The following is a 22,924-nucleotide window of genomic DNA, read 5'->3' as shown; positions in this document are numbered from 1 at the left end:
CAGCAATCTCTTGCATTCACATACACTAACAACAAAAGATCAGAAAGGGAAATCAAGGAAACAATCCCATTTACCAATGCATCAAAAAGAATAAAATACATAGGAATAAACCTACCTGCGGAGGCAAAAGACCTGTACTCCGAAAACTATAAAACGCTGAAGAAATAAAAGAGGACACAAACAGATGGAGAGATGTACCATGTTCTTGGATTACAAGAATCAATATTGTGAAAATGGCTATACTACCCAAAGGAGCCTACAGATTCAATGCAATCCCCGTCAAATTACCAATGGTGTTTTTCAAAGAATTAGAACAAAAAAATTTACAATAGGTATGGAAACACAGAAGACCACGAATAGCCAAAGCAATTCTGAGAAAGAAAAATGGAGCTGGAGGAATCATGCTCCCTGACTTCAGACTGTACTACAAAGCTACAGTCATCAAAACAGTATGGTACTGGCACAAAAACATAGATCAATGGAACAGGATAGAAAGCCCAGAGATAAACCCACGTACCTATGGTCACCTTATCTTTGAATATTTGACAAAGGAAGCAAGAATATACAATGGAGAAAAGATAGGCTCTTCAATAAGTGGTGCTGGGAAAACTGGACAGCTACATGTAGAAGAATGAAATTAGAACACTCCCTAACACCATATACAAAAATAAACATAAAATGGTTTAAAGACCTAAATGTAAGGCCGGATACTATAAAACTCTTGGAGGAAAACATAGGAAGAACACTCTTTGATGTAAATTGCAGCAAGATCATTTCGATCCACCTCCTAGAGTAATGAAAATAAAAACAAAAATAAACAAATGGGACTTATTTAAACTTAAAAGCTTTTGCACAGCAAAGGAAAACATAAACAAAATGAAAAGACAACCCTCAGAATGGGAGAAAATATTTGCAAATGAAGCAACCACCAAGGGATTAATATCCAAAATATACAAATCTCTCATGCAACTCTATATCAAAAAAACAAACAACTCAATCAAAAAGTGGGCAGAAGATATAAATAGACATTTCTCCAAAGAAGACATACAGATAGCCAAAAGCATATGAAAAGATGCTCAAACTTACTGATTATTAGAGAAATGCAAATCAAAACTACAATGAGGTATCCCCTCACACCAGTGTGAATGGCCATCATCAAAAAATCTACAAACAATAAATGCTGGAGAGGGTGTGGAGAAAAGGGGACCCTCCTACACTGTTGGTTGGAATGTAAATTGGTACAGCCATTATGAAGAACAGTATGGAGGTTCCTTAAAAAACTAAAAAAAGAACTACCATATGATCCAGCAATCACATTCCTGGGCATATAACCAGCGAAGACCATAATTCGAAAAGATACATGTACCCCAATGTTCATTGCAGCACTATTGACTATTTAATAGCCAGGACATGGAAGCAACCTAATGTCTATCAACAGAGAAATGGATGAAGAAGATGTCGTACATATATACAATGGAATATTACTCAGCCTTAAGAAAGAGTGAAATAATGCCATTTGCAGCAAAATGAATGGACCTAGAGATTATCATACGGAGTGAAGTAAATCAGAGAAAGAGAAAAATATATGATATCACTTACTTGTGGAATCAAAAAAAGGGTACAGAGGCTTCCCTGGTGGTGCAGTGGTTGAGAGTCCGCCTGCTGATGCAGGGGACACGGGTTCGTGCCCCGGTCCGGGAAGATCCCACATGCCACGGAGCGGCTAGGCCTGTAAGCCATGGCCGCTGAGCCTGCGTGTCCGGAGCCTGTGCTCCACAACGGGAGAGGCCACAACAGTGAGAGGCCCATGTACTGCAAAAAAAAAAAGGGGGTACAAATGAACTTATCTACAAAACAGAAACAGACTCATGGACTTAGAGAACTAAATTATGGCTACCAGGGGGTAAGTGGGTGGAGGGATAAATTGGGAGATTGGGATTGACATATACACGCTACTATATATAAAACAGATAACTAATAAGGACCTACTGTATAGCATAGGGAACTGTACTCAATACTCTGTAATGACCTGGGAAAAGAATCTTAAAAAAGAGCAGATATATGTATATGTATAACTGATTCACTTTGCTGTACCCCTGAAACTAACACAACATTGTAAATCAACTATACTCCAATAAAAAAATTTTTTTAAATGGCAATACTACCCAAGGCAATCTACAGATTTAATGTGATCCCTAAAGATATGCAAAGATATCCCATGCTCTTGGAGTAGAAGAATTAATATTGTTAAAATGGCCATACTAACCAAAGCAATCTACAGATTTAATGTGATCCTTATCAAAACACCAGTGAAATTTTTCAAAGAACTAGAACAAATAATCAAAAAATGTATATGGAACCATAAACGATCCAGAATTGCCAAAGCAGTACTGAGGAAAAGAAACAAAGCAGGAGGCATAACTCTCCCAGACTTCAGACAATACTACAAAGCTACAGCAATCAAAACAATGTGGCATTGGTACAAAAACAGACATACAGATCAATGGAACAGAATAGAGAGCCCAAAAATAAAACCACACACCTACAGTCAATTACCTCCTTCTTACAGGAAGTAAGAATATAAAACGGGAAACAGACAGTCTCTTTAGCAAGCGGTGCTGGGAAAATTGGACAGCTGCATGTAAATCAATACAGTTAGAACACACCCTCACACCATGCACAAAAATAAACTCAAAATGGCTTAAACACTTAACCGTAAGACATGACACCATAAACCTCCTAGAAGAGAGCATAGGCAAAAACTTTCTGACATAAATTGTACCAATGTTCTCTTAGGTCAGTCTCCCAAGGCAATATAGAAATGAAACCAAAAGTAAACAAATGGGGGTTTCCCTGGCAGCCCAGTGGTTGAGAATCTGCCTGCCAATGCAGGGGACACAGGTTCGAGCCCTGGTCTGGGAAGATCCCACATGCCGCAGAGCAACTGGGCCCGTGAGCCACAACTACTGAGCCTGCGCATCTGGAGCCTGTGCTCCGCAACAAGAGAGGCCACGACAGTGAGAGGCCCACGCACCGCGATGAAGAGTAGCCCCCCCTTGCCACAACTAGAGAAAGCCCTCGCACAGAAATGAAGACCCAACACAGCCAAAAATAAATAAATAAATTTATTTAAAAAAAAAACAAATGGGACCTAATCAAGCTTTGCACAGCAAAGGAAACCATAAAAAAAAATGAAAAGACAACCTACAGACTGGGAGAAAATATTTGCAAATGATGCAACAGATAAGGGCTTAATCTCCAAAATATACAAACAGCTCATACATCTCAACAACAAAAAAACAAACAACCCAATGGAAAAATGGGCAGAAGACCTTAATAGACATTTCTCCAAAGAAGACATACAGATGGCCAACAGGCACATGAAAAGATGCTCAACATCAGTAATTATCAGAGAAATGCAAATCAAAACTACAATGAAGTACCACCTCACACCAGTCAGAATGGCCATCATTAAAAAGTCTATAAATAACAAATGCTGGAGAGGGTGTGGAGAAAAGGGAACCCTCCTGCACTGTTGGTGGGAATATAAGTTGGTGCAGCCACTATGGAAAACAGTATGGAGTCTCCTCAGAAAACTAAAAATAGCACTACTGTATGATCCAGCAATCCCACTCCTGGGCATACACCCAGACAAAACTATAATTCAAAAAGATACCTGCACCCCAATGTTCATAGCAGCACTATTCACAATAGCTAAAACATGAAAACAACCTAAATGTCCATTGACAGAAGAATGGATAAAGAAGATGTAGTACATATATACAATGGAATACTACTCAGCCATAAAAAGAATTAAATACTGCCATTTGCAGCAACTAGAGATAATCATACTAAGTGAAATAAGTCAGAAAGAGAAAGACACATACCATATGATATCACTTATATCTGAACTCTAAAATATAGCACAAATGAACCTATCTACCAAACAGAAACAGATTCACAGACACAGAGATCACACTTGTGATTGCCAAGGGGGAGGGGTTGAGGGAGAGGAATGGACTGGGGAATTTGGGGTTGGTATATGCAAACCATTACATTTAGAATGGATAAAGAACAAGGTCCTGCTGTATAGCACAGGGAACCATATCCAATCTCCTGGGATAAACCATAATGGAAAAGAATATAAAAAATAAAAGAATGTATATATCTGTACAACTGAGTCACTTTGCTGTACAGCAGAGACTGGCACAACATTGTAAGTCAACTATAATTCAAATTTCAAAAAATCTATAAACAATAAATGCTGGAGAGAGTGTGGAGAAAACGGAACCCTCCTACTCTGTTGGTGGCAATGTAAATTGGTTCAACCTCTATGGAGAACAGTATGGTGGTTCCTTAAAAAACTAAAAATAGAACTACCGAATGATCCAGCGATCCCACTCCTAAGCATATATCTAGAGAAAATCATAACTCAAAAAGATACACGCACCCAGTGTTCACTGCAGCACTATTTACAATAGCCAAAACATGTATACTCCAATATACAGTGGAATATTACTCAGCCATAAAAAAGAATGAAATAATGCCATTTGCGGCAACATGGATGGACCTAGAGATTATCATACTAAGTGAAGTAAGTCAGAGAAAGACAAATATCATAGAATATCACTCATATGTGGAATCTAATTTTTTAAAAATGATACAAATGAACTTATTTACAGAACAGAAACAGACTCACAGATTTTGAAAACAAATTTATGGTTACCAGGGGGGAATTGTGGGGGAGAGATTAATTAGGAGTTTGGGATGAACACCACACACTACTATCTATAAAATAGATAACCAACAAGGATCCACTGTATAGCACAGGGAACTCTACTCAGTAGTCTATAGTAACCCATATGGGAATAGAATCTGCAAAAGAATGAATATATGTATGTGTATAACTGAATCTGTAACTAACACAACATTGTACATCTGTAACATCTGTAACTAACACAACATTGTAAATCAACTATACTCCAATTAAAAAAAAAGGAGTCTACAGACAATTGCGGCATTTTGCAATCCAGTCCTGCCTTTCATGTTAAATCTGACTGTGTGAGGCTTGAATGCAACTTCCAGAAAGTTTATGCAATGCTAATGTGGCCATGTTCAAGCCACATTGTTTTATTTCATGGTAATTCAGTATTTATCTCTGGAGACTAGGAAAGTATTTAGCAGGAAGGAGATGACCAGGTAGGGAAAGGACCCAGTCACCAAGTGTGGAAGAATCCATAACAAACGTATTTTCAGCGGTCCTTATACTTCAAACCTGGGTATGTCACTTTATTTCTCCTTTACACAACAACAACAAACACTAAGGATACAGACTGACAACTCCACATATGCCAGACACTGCTTCAAATGGTTTTTTGGTATTAATTCATTTGATCCTCACAGTATCCCATAATGTAGATACTCTATTTATTCCTACCTTACAGTTGAAGGAAAAAAGGCATAATTGAGCTTATGATGACCAAACAAAAGGAGCAGTGCCTGCGCTGTAGTATCAGAAGATTCTTTCCTTAAATTTTTTTTTTTTTTTTTTGCGGTACGCGGGCCTCTCACTGCTGTGGCCTCCCGTTGCAGAGCACAGGCTCCGGACGCGCAGGCTCAGCGGCCATGGCTCACGGGCCCACCCGCTCCGCGGCATGTGGGATCTTCCCGGACCGGAGCACAAACCCGCGTCCCCTGCATCGGCAGGCGGACTCTCAACCACTGCGCCACCAGGGAAGCCCAAATTTGTTTTCATTGTGTTCCTCTTCTCTCCTTTATTCTGCCAACCTGACCCAGAAATTCAAGTGATCAGCCAAAAATGTCGGCAGAGCACCCTAAGATTGTCTGTACATCAATGAAGCAAAAAAAAAAGTAAAGACACGAAGAGTATTAGGAAAGAAAAACAGATGCAGTAGAGACTTTTTAAATGATTAGAGAATAGCATTAACTTTAAGCCTGTAAATTGGAAAACTTAGATAAAAGAAAGTATTTTCTACAAAATAATACTTAACAAAATTTTCCCAAGAAGAAATATAAAACAAATAAAAATTTAAAATTTGACCAGGAGTCAAATCTCCACCAAAGAGCGTCAGGCCCAGATGGTTTTAAGAACTGTGTCAGAGAAATGAAAAAGAGGAAAAGCTACTGAATTCATTTTATGAGTTTATTTTGACCTCATTACCAAAACTCAAAAAGCACTGTGAAAGAAAGAAAAAAAATATATAGCCCAATTTCACTTACAAACCAGATGCAGAAGTCTGTGGTAAAATATCAGAAAATTATTAAGTTTATGTTTATATAAACTTGTTTATAAACTTATGTGTGTACATTCATATACACACATAAATGTGTATGTGTACATATACATGCATAGATAAAATACTAAAGTGACATAGCACAGGGAACCATATCCAATCTCCTGGGACAAACCATTTAATACAGGAAATGTATTAAAAATATTATAGCATAACCAAGAATAATTTATCCTAGAAATATAAAGATGGTGAAACATTAGAAATTCTATTAATGTAATAACGTGTGAAAGCCATTTGAAAAAAATTAAGTTGGATCCACACCTCAAACAAAACAGATATGAATTCCAACGAAGAAAACATTGGAGAATGGTAGGGAAAGCCTTTCTAACTACGATTCAAAATTTAGAAACTGTAAAAACTTATTTACTTACATAAAAATTTAATGCCTATGCAAACAATAAGTAAATTCAAAAGGCAAATTTTACTTTGGTAACAAATATTGCATTTCAAGTCACCAAGGGCTAATCTCTTTAGAGAGCTCCTAGAAATCAAGAAGAAAATGGGCAAATGACAGTAAAATGCACAAACCTTAAGCGTACAGTTCAAGGAACTTTGACCAATGTGTACAGCCATGTGACCATGACCGAGGACAAAATATAGTCCACCTCCATTTTGCCATGTTTCCTCACGCCACTTTCTTATCGATTCACCTACTCTGACCATGTAGGCAATCGCTATCCTGATTTCTATGATCAGACTTGTTTACCTTGTTTTTAGCACTCTTTTAAAAATTGGGAGCACAAAGATATTTACCATCATGTCACTGCTTCTATTTAACATAGCACTGTAGGTCCTTTGCAGTGTAATATGACAGGGAAAGGAAATTAAAGGCAAAAAGTTTGGAAAGGAAGAAATGAAACTGAAAATTTTCATAAACAATATGATTATCCAAAAAATCCAAGAGAATTTATAATTATTATAACGAATGAGAGAGCTCAACACATTTGTTGGACATAAGATGAAAATACCCAAGCCCATAACATTTTATCTACCAGCAACAACTGAAATGGTACTGTAAAAATTTTTCCATTCACAGTAGCAATAAAACCAAAAGGTACCTAAGAATAAATCTAAGAAAATAATTTGAAAAGCAATTTGGCATACTCCAGTAAAGTTGTAGATGTGCTTACTATAAACTCGGAAAGAACACTTCTAGATATATCCTGAGAACCCTGACGCTTGTGTTAGAAGGAGTAGGTAGGGGGTAGAAGGAGTAGGTAGGGGGTAGAAGGAGTAGGTAGGGGAATTCTTTTTGCAGCCATGATTCTCATCACACTGAGAAACAAACAGAGAAACAAAACAACAGAAAAGTCCATCAATAAAGAAAGGACACATAAATGGAATAATATGAAGTAGTTAAAAATGAATATTTAAAATCTCTATGTATCAAGGTAAAGAAGCAATCAAATACTTAATGTTGAGTGGAAAAGAAAAACATTGCAAAAAGTTTCAGACAGTATGATAAGAATTAAACACAAGTATGGACCTAGAGATTATTATAATAAGTGAAGTAAGTCAGAAAGAGAAAGACAAATATCATATGATATCACTTATATGTGGAATCTAAACTATGATACAAATGAACTTATTTATAAAACAGAAACAGACTCACAGACATAGAAAACAAACTTATGGTTACCAAAGGGGAAACGGGGGTGGTGGGGATAAATTAGGAGTTTGGGGTTAGCAGATACAAACTACTATATATAAAATAAATAAGCAACAAGATCCTGCTGTGTAGCACAGGGAACTATATTCGATATCATGTAACAAACTATAATGGGAAAGAATATGAAAAAGAATATATAGAGACATACACACACACACACACACACACACACACACATAACTGAATCACTTCCCTGTACTCCAGAAACTAACACAGCACTGTAAATCAACTATACTGCAATAAAATATTTAAATAAATAAATGGACACTGGTACAGACGCAAAAAAAAAAAAAAAAAAGAATTAAAAACACACACTGGGGCTTCCCTGGTGGCGCAGTGGTTGAGAGTCCTCCTGCCAATGCAGGGGACACGGGCTCGTGCCTCGGTCCGGGAAGATCCCACATGCCGCGGAGCGGCTGGGCCCGTGAGCCATGGCCGCTGAGCCTGCGCGTCCGGAGCCTGTGCTCCGCAACGGGAGAGGCCACAACAGTAAAAGGCCCGCGTACCGCAAAAAAACCCCACACACCGGGCTTCCCTGGTGGCGCAGTGGTTGAGAGCCCGCCTGCCAATGCAGGGGACACGGGTTTGTGCCCCGGTCCGGGAGGATCCCACATGCCGCGGAGCGGCTGGTCCCCGTGAGCCATGGCCGCTGAGCCTGCGCGTCCGGAGCCTGTGCTCCGCAACGGGAGAGGCCACAACAGTGAGAGGCCCGCGTACCGCAAAAACAAACAAACAATAAAAACACACACTAACAAGGTAATACTGTTTATGAATATATTGCATTTAACGAATAGGAGATAGGTAAGGACATAGACAGCAACACATCAACATTAGGTTATTTACAGGAGAGGGAAAAGGAGAATCAGATGAGGGAGGAAACCCTTTAACTGCCTGTAAAATTTGTTTCTTTTGAAATCTGGAGCAAGATGGCAAATGTTAATATTTACTGAATTTGAGTGGAAAGAATGTGGTGATATACTATGACATATTGTTGTATATATGAAATTCTACTTTATAAACTAACTGACATATAACGCCGCATACTGAGTAAAGACACACGGGTTTGCAGCCTCCAAGACTCAGTTAACTCACCTGTAAACTGGAGATGAATAGCACCTGCTTGGGCTCCTCTCGGCGTTGTTGTCAGGATACGAAGACGTTTAATAAGCAGTGAAGTTCCACGCAGCTAAAATTATTATTACTGTTGATGTTTACGACTGCATCGCACACTCTGCTCTTGATAACTGGACGTCTATTTCCCAGCCCAGACTTGTCAGCGTTCACGCAAAGACACCTCGCAACACTCGCCTCTGCTACCGAGACTCCCACCCACCTCCGAGTGGCCGACCCACGCCTCATCAACTCCCATCTACCCCCGCGCTTCCACCCACCCCCCACCAAGCTTCCCCCGCCCATCTTCAGGACAGGTGGGTCTTATTCCCGGTTGCTCTAATGCAGAGAAACACGAAAGCCTGGGATCTCATTAGAAGGGCTCAAATCCCCCACAGAGCACATCAATCTGTTTCTTAGCTCAGCCCCTCATTCCTTCCCAACGCAGGGCCTCAACAGCCTGGCCCTTTGCCTCAAAACCAAGTGGGGCTGGGAAGCAGTCATTACAGTGGTGCCCGTGGATTAAAGAAGAGGACCTTTCTGCTTTTCTGAACGGTTTGTTTTTGATTTTTTTTTGGATGCACCGTGTGGCTTGCAGGATCCTAGTTCCTGACCAGGGATTGAACCCCGGGACACAGCAGTGAAAGCACCAAGTCCTAACCACTGGACCACCAGGGAACTATCTTCTGCTTTTCTTTTGGAGCAAATTTTCCACCTTTCAAGAACATGATGAGAATGCTCTCCAGTCTAGGCTTCTACTCCATGTGGGAGGAGGCTGGGGATAGTGGTACATCTCTGTGCATGGAGCAGCAAACAGACCTGCCCAGGGGGGGGAAGATTAGGACAGGAGAGGTGTGGATCTCCAAACTTTCTCCTGAGAAACTGAGGGTGCAAAATAATGGGACTAGTTTCCATGAGCCAGGAAGATTCACTTACAATTCCTCCTCTGTGAGTGTCGAGTGTCTGTGTGTGTGTGTGTGTGTGTGTGTGTGTGTGTGTGTGTGTGTATAACACAGATACTGTGCTTAGTGCTTCCACATATATACTCTCCTTATAACAATCCTCTGAGGTTAGGTCATTCATAATTCAAGGCCAGACCTTCCTACTCTAAGAGGATGTCTTAATCCATCATCTCTTCTATTTCATGGAGGCCCTAATAGGGACGAGGTTTTGCTGTGTACTAGAAAGATGTGCTGTTGACTCATTTAATCCTTGAGCACGGGGGTCCTGCCCATGTTCCCTCACTTTTAGTATCACGTCTGATTCCTGAAAGGTGCTCCATCCATGTATGCAAACCAAGTCATATTCAGACAGTAAGTCAAGCTTCCTTTAATTTGGGAAATTCTGCAAAAGAACCAAAGAGCAATGGTCTTCACCAGAGCTGGTGCTTCTTAAATTAGTAAGCAGCTCAGATCTGGGGATATGTTGGTGGGAAAAAATGGACTTTTTTGCAAGCTTAAATTTTGTGACCTCATAATGTAGTGTTTGGTGATTCTTTGTTACAATACAAGCTAAGGCACATTCTTTCATGTTTTTCCATTAAAACCTTATAGATGAGGAAACTGGGGGTTATAAAGAGTAAATAACTTGCCCATATTCACCCAGCTGGTAAGTGTCAGTGCTGTGACTGTGAACATGTGATGGCCTCTGGCGCCAGCGTCCCAGAGCCCAGCCTCTACCCTGAACTGAAGCAGCAGGAATTCACCCCTTAGGGTTTGCATCTTTGCTGCCAGGCTCTTGGCGTGGGTGAGTGTGAGGCTGGCACACAGCTACCTTCGGCCCTCTCCATCTGGCCTCTTGGTGACTGCTCTTTTTCAGCTGCTCTGGGTCTACCACCCAAACTTTGGGAGGTGCAGCTCTGGGAAAATTCATTTTTTATTCATCATATATTCTTGCCCTATCATTACACATGTGCCATTTCTTCTGCCTCACTCTTCATCAGAACCTGAGCCCCTGTATCCTGCCTCATGTGGCTGGCATGGAGGAGCTCACAGAAAAGTGTAAACGATAAGTTTCCTCCACCCATCTCAAACTAACATGTGATGATCCCCCAAGCAAATATTTTGGAAAAAAATATCCTCATTCAGAAAATAACTTCAGTGGAAAGCTAAATCATCATTACTATTTTAAGCTGAAGATGGAGAGTTTAAATGTCTTGCAGTTTACAAAGGCATGGAAAAACCAAGGCCACCTCCTGTTGTGCTAATTTACTGTGTCATTAAAAAACAACATTATTTTTATATTGAAAATAACACAGACATATTATGTAATTGAAGGCAAAATTCTTCTGAGTTTTAAGATAAAACCAAAGACATCAAAAAAATGTCAAATATGCAGCAGGCTGCTTTAGGCTGCAATCCAGCAAATGCTCATTGGGAGCCTCCTATGTGCCAGGCACAGTGCAGAGCTCCCAATTCGAGCACTGAGTAGGGCAGTGCCTTTCTGTTTCTTCCAGAACCTGAAGTCTAGTGAGAAAAACAGTTATGAAAGCAGTATGTCTAAGTGTGTTGAGTATTATAAAAGAGAGCAAAGAGCTGTGGGAGCATAGAGCTAGGAGAGTGGTAACTTCAACTAGGATTTGGGGAAGACTCTTTGGAGGAAGTGACTGTTAAGCAGTGATCTGGGAAGTGATGAATGGGGAAATAAGATACATAAAATTTCAAAAAACAAGACAGAGCATGGGTGTCCTAGGAACTGAGAAAGCAGTGGGGTCAGTGGCTGGGGTGGCGGGGGAAGTACCTAAATAAGAAAGTAGGAAAAGCACTGACTTATTGCATACAACTGTGGCACAACTTCCCATAAAACTTGAAGAGTCAAATATTAGGCAAATAAATGATTTAACAAAATTACCCCTAATGGAATAATTTACATTCTAAAAGAAAATTCCAGGCCCATAAAACCTGAGAGAACCAACTGAAAAACAACATGAAACAGTAAGAGAATTCAGAGATGAGTTGCAAAGTAAATATATAAAACCAATGGATTTTCCTAAGCCATAACTTGTTAGAAATTGTGGTAAAAGAAAAGATCTCATTAAAAATATCAACCACAAAGAATCCTAGGGATAGATGTAACAAATAATTTGCAAGATCTTTATTAAAAACACTTTAATAATCTATTGACAGACCTAAAGATGACTTAAGAAATTGAAAGACAAACTATGGTCTTTGATGGAAAGATATCAATTTTTCCTAAATTAATTTATACAGGTAATTAAATCTCAGTTAAAATACCACTTTTTAAACTTAAAATAATATTAAAGTTTGTAAAACAACTTAAGAAGATTAATTAATTTCTTGAAAATGAAAAACAATAAGAAGAACTAGCCAAGTCTGATACCAAAAGTATTTTAAAGCTATAATAATTTTAAAAGTTTGTTATTAGGGAAAAGATATATTACTGAATAAGAATAAAGACAATACATTAAAAGGATCATACACCACAATCAAGTAGGATTTATTCCAGAGATGCAGGGATGGTTCAACATCCACAAATCAATGTGACACACGACATTAACAAAATTAAGGATAAAAATAATATGAGCATTTCAGTAGATGCAGAAAAAGTGTTTGACAAAATTCCATATCCCTTTATGATAAAAACTCTCAACAAAGAAGGTGTAGAGGGAATGTACTTTAACATTAAAGGCCATATATGTCAAGTCCACAGCTAACATCATACTCAATCGTGAAAAGCTGAAAGCTTTTCCTCTAAGATCAGGAATGAGACAAGGACATCCACTTTTGCTACTTTTATTCAACATAGTATTTTAAGTCTTGGCCAGAGAAATTAGGCAAGAAAAAGAAATAAAAGGCATCCAAATCAGAAAGGAAAAAGTAAAACTGTCACTATGTGCAGATGGCATGATATTATATATAGGAAACCATAAAGACTCCATCAACAAACTGTTAGAACTAAGAAATGAATCCAGGAGACAAAGTTGCCAGATACAAAATCAATACACGAAAAATTGTTGCATTTCTCTACACTAATAGTAAACTATCAGAAAGAGGAATTAAGAAAACAATCTCATTTATAATTACATCAAAAAGAATAAAATTCCTAGGAATAAATTTAATCAAGGCAATGAAAGACCTCTATATTGAAAACTATAAGCTGTTAATGAAAGAAATTGAAGAAGACACAAATAAATGGAAAGATATTCCGTAACCATGGACTGGAAGAATTAATATTGTTAAAATGTCCATATTGCCCAAAGCAATCTACAGATTCATTGAAATCTCTACCAAAATTTCAATGGTATCTTTCACAGAAAGAGAACAGACAATATTAAAACTTGGATGGAACCACAAAAGGCTCCAAATAGCCAAAGCAGTGTTGAGAAAGAAAAACAAAGCTGGAGGCATCATGCTCTCTGATTTCAAACTATATTACAAAGTTATTGTGATTAAAACAGTACGGCAGGACTTCCCTGGTGGCACGCAGTGGTTAAGAATCCGCCTGCCAATGCAGGGGACACGGGTTCAATCCCTGGTCTGGGAAGATCCCACAGGCCACGGAACAACTAAGCCCATGCTCCACAACCACTGAGCGTGTTCTCTAGAGCCCACAAGCCACAACTACTGAGCCCATGTGCCATAACTACTGAAGCCTGTTCACTAGAGCCTGTGCTCCGCAATGAGAAGCCACCACAATGAGAAGCCCAGGCACCACAACGAGAGTAGCCCCCACTCGCCACAACTGGAGAAAGCCCGCACACAGCAATGAAGACCCAATGCAGCCAAAAATAAATAAATAAATAAATTAAAAAACCAGTATGGCACTGGCATAAAAACAGACACAGAGATCAATGAAACAATATTGAGAGACCAGAAATAAATCCACACTACAAGGAGCCAAGAATATACAGTGGGGAAAGGACAGTTCCTTCAGTAAATGGTGTTGGGGAAATTAGACAGACACATGCAAAAGAATGAAACTGGACCATTATCTTACATAATACACAAAAATTAACTCAAAATGGATTAAAGACTTACTTACTTGAAAGTAAGCCCTGAATCCATAAAACTCCTAGAAGAAAACATAGGCAGTAAGCTCCCTGACACAGGTCTTGGTGATGACTTTTTGAATCTGACACCAAAAGCAAAAGCAACGAAAGCAAAAATAAACAAGTGGGACAATATCAAACTTAAAAGCTTCTACACATCAAAGGAAACCACCAACAAAATGAAAATGCAACCTACTAAATGGGAGAAAATATGTGCAAATAATATATCTGATAAGGGGCTAATACTCAAAATATATAAAGAGCTCATATGACTCAATGGCAAAAAAAAAAGTCCAATTAAAAACTAGAAGATATGAATAGACATTTTTCAAAAGGAGACAGACAGCCAACAGGTACATGAAAAGATGCTCAACATCATTAATTATTAGGGAGATGCAAATCAGAACCACAATGAGATATCACCTCACACCTGTTAGAATGGCTATTAACAAAAAACAAGAAATAAGAAGTTTTGGCAAGGATGTAGACTTTGTCCGTTATTGATGGGAATGTGAATTGGTACAGTCACTATGGACAATAGTATGGAGGTTCCTCAAAAAATTAAAAAAGAGAACTTGAACCATATGGTCCAGCAATTCTACTTCTGGGTATTTATCTGAAGAAAACAAAAACACTAATTAGAAAAGATATATGCAACCCTATGTTCATTGCAAACAACATGTATGAAACTTGAGGACATTATGATAAGTGAAATAAGTCAGACAAAGAAAGACAAGTACCATGTAATCTCTCTTACATATGGAATATTAAAGAAAAACAACAAGCAAACCAAAAAACAAGCTCACAGATACAGAGAACAGATTGGTGGTCGCAAGAGTCGGAGGGTAGAGGGATGGAAGGAATAGGCAAACTGTGTTGTGTGTGTGTGTATATACATATTAGTTTAAATAAATTAAATTTTAAAAGAATCCATAAACAGAACCAAATTCATAAAGGAACTTAATATATGAAATAGTAACACTTCAAAACAGTAGGGAAAAGGTGATTTGCGAATAAATGGTGTTGCAGCTGATTGGAGAAAAAAAATAAAGGTAGATCTCTACCTCACTTATTACACCAGCATCAGTTCCAGATGGATCAAGAATTTAAATGTAAAAAAGAAACTATAAAACTTCTGGAAGAATAAATGACTATATTAAAAATTATGATTATTTAAAATAAAAATACACTATAAGTCAAGAGAAATGACAAGTTGGGAAAATTTTAACTTATGTGACAGGAAAGGGGCTAATTTCTTTCATTCTTAAAAAGCTCATGCAAATAAAATAGAGAAATGATGAACAATGCAGATCAGTGGTCAATTACTAAAAAGTGAAATAAAAAAGTAGTCAGTAGATATGAAAATATGCTCAACATTACTCATAAGTAAAGACATGCAAATTACACAGCAACAAGAGACTAGTTTTAACTCAGATCGTGGGAAGCTAACGTGAGGAGGTCCTATTCTGAGAAGGCTATGGAGAGGCAAACAGGCAAGAGCTAAAGCAAGGGCTGGTGAACTGGTTCATTTCCGGGAAAAAAAAACTTGGCAAAATCCATCCAATTTTAAAGGGACTGTTATAGACTGAATATTTGCATCCTTCCAAAATTCATATGCTAAATCCTAACCCCCCTAGTGTGATAGTATTAGGAGGTGATTAGGAGGTATTTAAGAGGGAGGTGATTAGACCACGCAGGTGGAACCCTCATGAATGGTATTAGTACCCTTATAAAAAGAGACCCCAGAGAGTTCCCTCACCCCTTCCACCATGTGAGGACACAGGAAAATGAAGGCCATCTATGAACCAGGAAGGGTCCTCACCAGACACTGTTATTTCCTGACACCTTGATCTTGGACTTTCCAGCCTCTGGAACTGTGAGAAATAAATTTCTAAGCCACCCAGCCTATGGTGTTCTGTTACAGCAGCCTGAGTGGACTAAAACAGATATCATTTAACTTAACAATTACTTTGCCAGGAATTTACCTATATGTAAATGTACCTAAATATGTTGGTCAAGAAACGCATAAAAGTGTGTTCGTTGTGGCATTATTTGATTACAAAAAAGAGGAAAGAAACCCACCAATTAGGGGTTATATAAAGTACAGGGCTACCGTATGATGATTCTTACGCAGATATGAAAAAGAATGAAGTAGTTTTGTGCGTACAGGGATAGGGGAAAAAAGAGGTGCAGAACTGTGTATAATATCATCCTTTTTCTGTCAAAAAGGAAACATAATAGATAAATGATGACGATAGGTAGACAGAGGGAGAGAGGGCAGAAAGGAGCAAGGGAGATGCACACTGGTATAGGCGTAAACACGTTTTCTGAAAGCAATCAAAAGTATTTTATCTGTGGCTACCTTTGGGTAGAGGCATGGCACTGAGGGGTGCAGACTTTTACATTTCATTTTACAGTTTTAAAATATACAGATTATCCACTTTCATTTATTAAAATATGAACATGGGTTACCTGAGTAGTGGGATAATGAGCTTTTTTCTTTTCTTGAAATGACTGTAGTTAAAAAAAAAAAACAGTTTGGTGGAGGAATAAAGAAAAAGATAACAGGTAAAGTCTTGACCCAAAGGAATAAATCTCAGTGGTGACCTGTCTGATACTGTTAGAGCCCCAGGAGGAGGTCTTTCTAGAGGGGACTTTCCAGCATCTCATAGATTTCCCCACTTGCCTGGCATAACGATGGTCTTCCCATACATGCCCATCAGTGAACTTGGCTTCAGCATCGCCAGGGTTAAAGTAAACCAAAGGAAATTAGGCTTAGGAAACACTGTCATTATGATCTGCGCAAGCATTTCCTCTCTATCGATAAACCTCAGTGAGATGACAAGAACAGATACAGGCTCACCTCATACCTCTTCCCCCTCACCCCCGTAGTTGGGCAGACTAACTGCCTAACTGTGGGCCCGGCACGCCCCAGTGGTCTAACCTTGCAGGGCTTCAGCTGGATACCTCAGGAACATGTGCTGTGATCCTGGTGGGTCTCCCCTGCATCACCAGTTTCTGAGGCTCTTCCTTGCCCATGCCCTTCTTGGAAGACAATTCTGCCCAATCGATCTGTACTGAAGCAGCTCTCTGAGGCCAGCTGTGTGCGTGGCATCCCATGGGTGCAAGAGATGGTAAACTCAGAGCCTACACTCAAAGAACTACTGGATGCTTCCGAGGTGCCTCGGAAAACAATTAGGCAGCCATGTGAAAATAGGGATCTAAAGAAAGAATTTCAGCAGGAGTTTGAGACGCAGCAAACCTTGTGGGTTGACTGACCCAACCAGCTAACCTCCTCTTCATCTATACAGCAAGGGGTGGCCCTGTAACACCGTTTGGGCAAAGAGGTAAAAACAGAAATCTTTGCGCTAAAAGAAAAAAAACATTTGCAAAAAGGACAGACCCAGTCACCGTGTTCCTTTGGCCTTTGCCCCTGCCCGCTTTTTCTTAATTTGGGGACGTGGCCCTGAGGCTGAAGGGGAAGTAGCCACCTTACAACCAGTGGCGACATGCATGCGCGTAAAGCCAAAATGCTTCGAAGGGCAGAGTGCAAGATATAAAGAACCTGAGTCTCCACAGACACTGTTGGGCCACTGCACCAGCTCCGATTACCCACATCCAGATTTTTTGTTACGTGAGGAACAATAAGCTTCCCGTTTGTTTAAGCTGCTGCTAATCAGATGTTCTATTATTTGCAGCCAAATCCATTGTTAACTGATACACCTGGTCTTAAGAGGCAGGAGCTCCCATACAGTGGAAAGTGCCTGGAATTGAAAGATTTGGCTTCAGATTCCAGTACTGTGGTTTACCAGGATAAATTATTACTTACCTTTTTTGGGTCTCTGTCTCCCTTGGTATAAAATGGGGCTAATAAAGCTATGCCGATGATGGGGCCTTGTTTTTCAACCTTCTAACCTATTGAACCCACAGAGAAGACTTCTGCATTCTTCCATTTCCTCCCAGTGGGACAAAGTACGATGGTGTGGCCACTGTGTGTCAAATAAAGAATGGGTTGTTGTCAAACAAATAAAGTCCTGCCCTGTGTGTGTTCATGGATGTTCTCCTAACCTCTTCAATTTCCTCATCTGTAAAATGGAAGTGTGTGGAAAGGGGTGAGGGATGGAGTTGCTTAGTCAAGCTCTGGAGTTCATTCTCCTATTTATTGATGCCTTACAGTCCTTGGGACATAGAAAGGAAAATCTGATCGCTCATTTATCCCATAAATGTCTACTGAGCACCTCCTCTGTACCAGGCACTGGCTTAACCAGCAGAAATACCGCTGTGAATAAAACAGACAACGTCTTATATCCTGATGAGGAAGACAGGCAGTAAATGAGCAAAAATATAAAGAAACGGGATAATTTCAGAAAGTGATAGGAGCTGTGAAGAAGCAAATGGGACTAGGTAATGGAAGAGAGTATACGTGGGGTGAGGGAGCTACTTGCAAAGAGATGGGTCAGGATAAGCCCCTCTGAGGTGTAACCTTAGCCGAAATGAGGGGCCAGCCCACATCCCAGCTCTGTGACTGGGTATGCAGACTGGTCCTCACTGCAAATATGTTTCCACGATGGTGAGCTCCAAGTCCATGATGGCATCCTAATGGGCCCAGGCTGTGGGCCTTCATGGCCCATTGGAATCATCAAGGTGGGTACATGTAAGCCTAGTGGTATCCAAAGGAGAGGATGAGGGAGCTGATGCCTGTGCAAGCCAACCCACGGCAGGCAAAAGATACTGCACTTCTCTTTTATCTTCTAGCTGATCTCATTGTTCTTCATTTTTTAGGGGGGGTGTTCTTTATAATAAATATAATACATTACTGGGATAACAGTAATAGCAAACACCTAATAGTGCTTGCTATGTACTTTGACATTGTTCAAAGTACTCACATATACTGACTCTAATCTTCACAACTCCAAGAGGTACATACTAATATTCTCTCCATCTTACAGAGGAAGAAACAGAGGCACAGAAAGTTAAGTGACTTTCCCAGCTCAGGAGTGTCAGAGTGGGACTTGGAGCCGGGCAGTCTAGTATCATAGTCAGTTCTCTTAACTATTGCACTGTGTAACCTTCATGTAAAACATTTGTTTTTAAGCATATTACGGTTTTATTGGAGGTTCAGCTTCAAATTTTTTAGAAATCTTCTGTCAAGGAGGTTGGAGACTGTAGCATTTGCTATAAAGTCAGAGACAGCTGGGTTTAAATACTTGTCAAAGAAAAATAGTATTCGTGACCCTTGTTAAAAACGGTAAGGCAGACTATTCAAGGTGGGCTACTGCAATGGAGTTTAGCTGTAGGGGAGGAAGATGAGGTTCAACTCTGAACACAGGAAGGCAAGTAGAAATTTATAGTCAAGGAGCAGAGTACGGGTTACTGGATGGGAAACTACTAAGAAGAAACATGGGGGTAAGGGAAATTCTGGCTAAACCAATTTTGATAGGATTTTTGCTAAAAGCAGGCCAGGGTGTGGGATGAGAAATTTGATCAGATATCAAGGGCAGGGGATATTCACTAAAATGACCCAGCAGGATTTGAGCTAAAACTGGACTAAGTGGGCCAAGGACAGAGCCTAAGAGTGAAGCCTAGTCACAAAGAGGCCTCAGAGGAACCTGACTCAAGTTTGGTAAAGGAAAGTCTTTGTCATTCCCAGCAGTGTTACTTCCTGGTTGGGTTAACCTGGGTAAGTTAACTAACCTCTCTTAGCTTCTGATTTTTCATCTGGAAAAAGATAATAATATCTTCCTTAAACATTATATGAATCAAATGAAATAATGCTCAATAAATACTTGCACACTGCCATGTCTAGTAAGTGCTATTAAGATCATTGTTATTAGAAAGCTCTTGCTGGAGAACTAAGCCATTCCTGATGAAACCAGGCTCTCAGGAATCTTAAATGCCACTGGTAAGAGTGTTACTTGGCAAGCCATTATTGCAAGGCAGGTTTGCCATATCTATCAAAATATAAAATATGGGGGCTTCCCTGGTGGCGCAGTGGTTGGGAGTCCGCCTGCCGATGCAGGGGACGCGGGTTCGTGCCCCGGTCCGGGAAGATCCCACATGCCGCAGAGCGGCTGGGCCCGTGAGCCATGGCCGCTGAGCCTGCGTGTCCGGAGCCTGTGCTCCGCAATGGGAGAGGCCACAACAGTGAGAGGCCCGTGTAATGCAAAAAAATATATGTATATTTATATAAATATATATATATTTTATAATATATATATAATTTATATATTTTTTATAAAAAATATATATTTTATATATATTATATATATATTTGTTTTATATACATATATATATAAAACATGGCATATCTTTGGAGACTAATTTCATTTCTGGAAATATATTCTAAGGAAATAATAGTATAAGAGTACAAAGACATTTCTGTGGATGTCCATTGCAGCATTATTTAACATAGTAAAACTTGCACAATAACCTAGATGTCCAACAGTAGGAGACTGGTTACATACATAATGGTCTTCATGTAGTAGAATGCTAGGCAGCCATTAGATGTGTTCAGTGATAAGTAAAAACAACCGTAATCCGTTAAGTGCCAAAAGCAGGTTGCAAGATAATACATACAACATGATTCCATTTTTGTAAAAACAAAACAAACAAAAAAATCAATACAAAATATCTGTTTTTATGTGTGGATGACTAGCTAGGCCTATGTGCATTTAAAAAAAAAACAAAACTCTGGAGGATAAACACCAAAATGTTAGCGCTATAGCTCTACTTGGTCCTGGTATAATAGTCATTTGTGCTCCTGACCTAACATTTCTGGCTCCCAACCATGAAGACACACAGCAGGAGCGTACTCCCTTGCTCCATTGTAGTGGGGCGGGACCATGCGAGCGTCCTAGCCATTGAGTTGTAAACCGAAGTACATGTGTCATTGCTGGGTCAAGTGTGTGACTGGTGGAGTGAGACTTTCCATTGCTCCCTTCTTTCCCCTCAGCCACAGCAACTGGCAATGTTCCAAATGTTAAGCGGCAGCTCTACCTATCTGGGGCCCAGAAGGAGGAAGATGACACTGGAGTAGATGCCCCAGGCAACCTTCTGACACGATGATCATGTAGCTTGCAGAGAAAAAAGACCAATGGTTTTAAACCACTGACACTGCTAATTATTTGTTACCTTAACAAAACCCAACCTGTACTCCTGATGATAGGGAGTATGGCTGATTTTTATTTTCATCTTTGGTTATTATAGCTTCTGACTTTCCCCCTCTGGCTAAAGCCAAAACACGGGCAGGATTTGTGGGTCGGTCCAAAAGCCTTATTACAGGAGCATCTAGACTAGAAAGGCCAATTTCCCTCCTCTTCCAGGCTGGCCATGGAGCGGACCCTGCCTTGGTGAGGGGTCTGCTGGCGCAGGAAAGGAGGAGAAACCAGAGTGAAGAGAAAGCAGGGCAGGCCGCACACGGCTGCGCTGGCTCATCAGGGGACAGGCCTGGGCTGGCTGGATGCTGGAGGCCTAAGGGCACCAGGTATTGGGACAGAAAGTAAATAAAGCGTTGTGTTTATGGGAATCCCTTAGTGTTACTTACTGCCAGCCTCGTCTGAAGTTCAGAGCCTCCCGTCACAGAATACAAGGGCCCTCCTATCCGCTCTCTCCACTTTCTATCTGATCCACAACCTGTTACTAGAACAATCCTTGTAAGCAGCAGTTCGATGGTATCACTCCTCCGCTCAGAAACCTCCCCCTTGGAGAAAAGCTAACGTCGAAGATCCTCTTAGTGACTTTTCGGCACCCTAAAATGAGGCTATGGATGTCTCGGATGTATTTTCTCCTCCCTTTCCTCAGCCTCTTCCTCCTCCCAGGAGTGTCCCTCACTCCCTCTCACGCCACATCCCCTGAGACCTATCCAGCCCCGAGGTGTCCCATCACCTGCCGGTAGCCATCCTAGATGACCACAGCCCCGAGGAGAGCCTTCAGAGCCCCGAAGTGTTTACTTTCTCTCCAGCAACTGGGACTACACCGTCCACCTATGACTTCTGATCCAATCCAACAGGCAGCTGTCCATCAGGGCAGAGACCACGTCTTATGCATCTTTGTCCAAAAGCCAGTACTTTGGACAAGGAGCTGCTCCATGAACACTTGGGTCATGATCAAACCAGGGTCCCTGCTCTGGCGGAGAGGGAGGTCAATACCCACTGCCTATGAACCACCACCCACAGTTCTGCCTTCAGAAAACCACCCCAAAGGCACCCATTTCCTCCAGGGCTTTGAAGGGAGACACATGCAATTATTTCAAAGTCATTCTTTATGTCTGTTCTCAAAAGCTGGTAGAATTGTCTGATCAGACAGCACTAATAAGAAAAAGAATTTTTCAGGACATATTTTTTTAAATGTGGTCTACTCCACCTAGTGTTTTACCTAAAGAATGATGATACCTTGAAAATTAAGGGGAAGGAAAATCCTCTACAAAGAGATTCTTTCTACTGCATTGAACTTGCCACATCCTTTGGGACCAGCTAGCATAATCTTTAAAACCCAAAAAGACCCATTAGGATGGCTATTGTTTTTAAAAATAGAAAATAACAAGTATTGGTGAGAAATTGGAAACTTGAGCACTGCTGGTGGGAACGTAAAACGGTACAGTCACTGGGGACAACAACAGTATGGTAGTTCCTCAAAAAAATTACAACAGAATTACCAAATGATCCAGCAATTCTACTTCTGGGTGTATACCCAGAAGGGCTGAAAGCAAGAATTTGAATAGATGTTTGTACACCCATTATTCATAACAGCTAAAAAGTGGAAGCAATCCAAATGCCCATCGACAGATAATGAACAAGCAAAATGTGGTACGTATGTACAGTGGAC

The 22,924-nt window shown here is 40.2% G+C and overlaps 1 protein-coding gene across 2 annotated transcripts in view; it reads right to left on the bottom strand.

Annotated features, from left to right (window-relative positions):
- Positions 1–1,759: 1,759 nt before the first annotated feature.
- RTKN2 (rhotekin 2) overlaps positions 1,760–22,924 on the bottom strand; it is a 213,618-nt gene continuing 192,453 nt past the window's right edge. For both annotated transcript variants that reach the window (XR_013824351.1, XR_013824352.1), the window contains one exon: positions 1,760–1,812. The gene's annotated coding sequence lies outside the window, so the exon portion shown is untranslated. The remainder of the gene's footprint in view (positions 1,813–22,924) is intronic.

Source organism: Stenella coeruleoalba, assembly GCF_951394435.1.
Source record: "Stenella coeruleoalba genome assembly, chromosome: 16".
Classification (NCBI taxonomy): Eukaryota; Metazoa; Chordata; class Mammalia; order Artiodactyla; family Delphinidae; genus Stenella; species Stenella coeruleoalba.
This window is presented reverse-complemented; position numbering and strand designations above follow the sequence as displayed.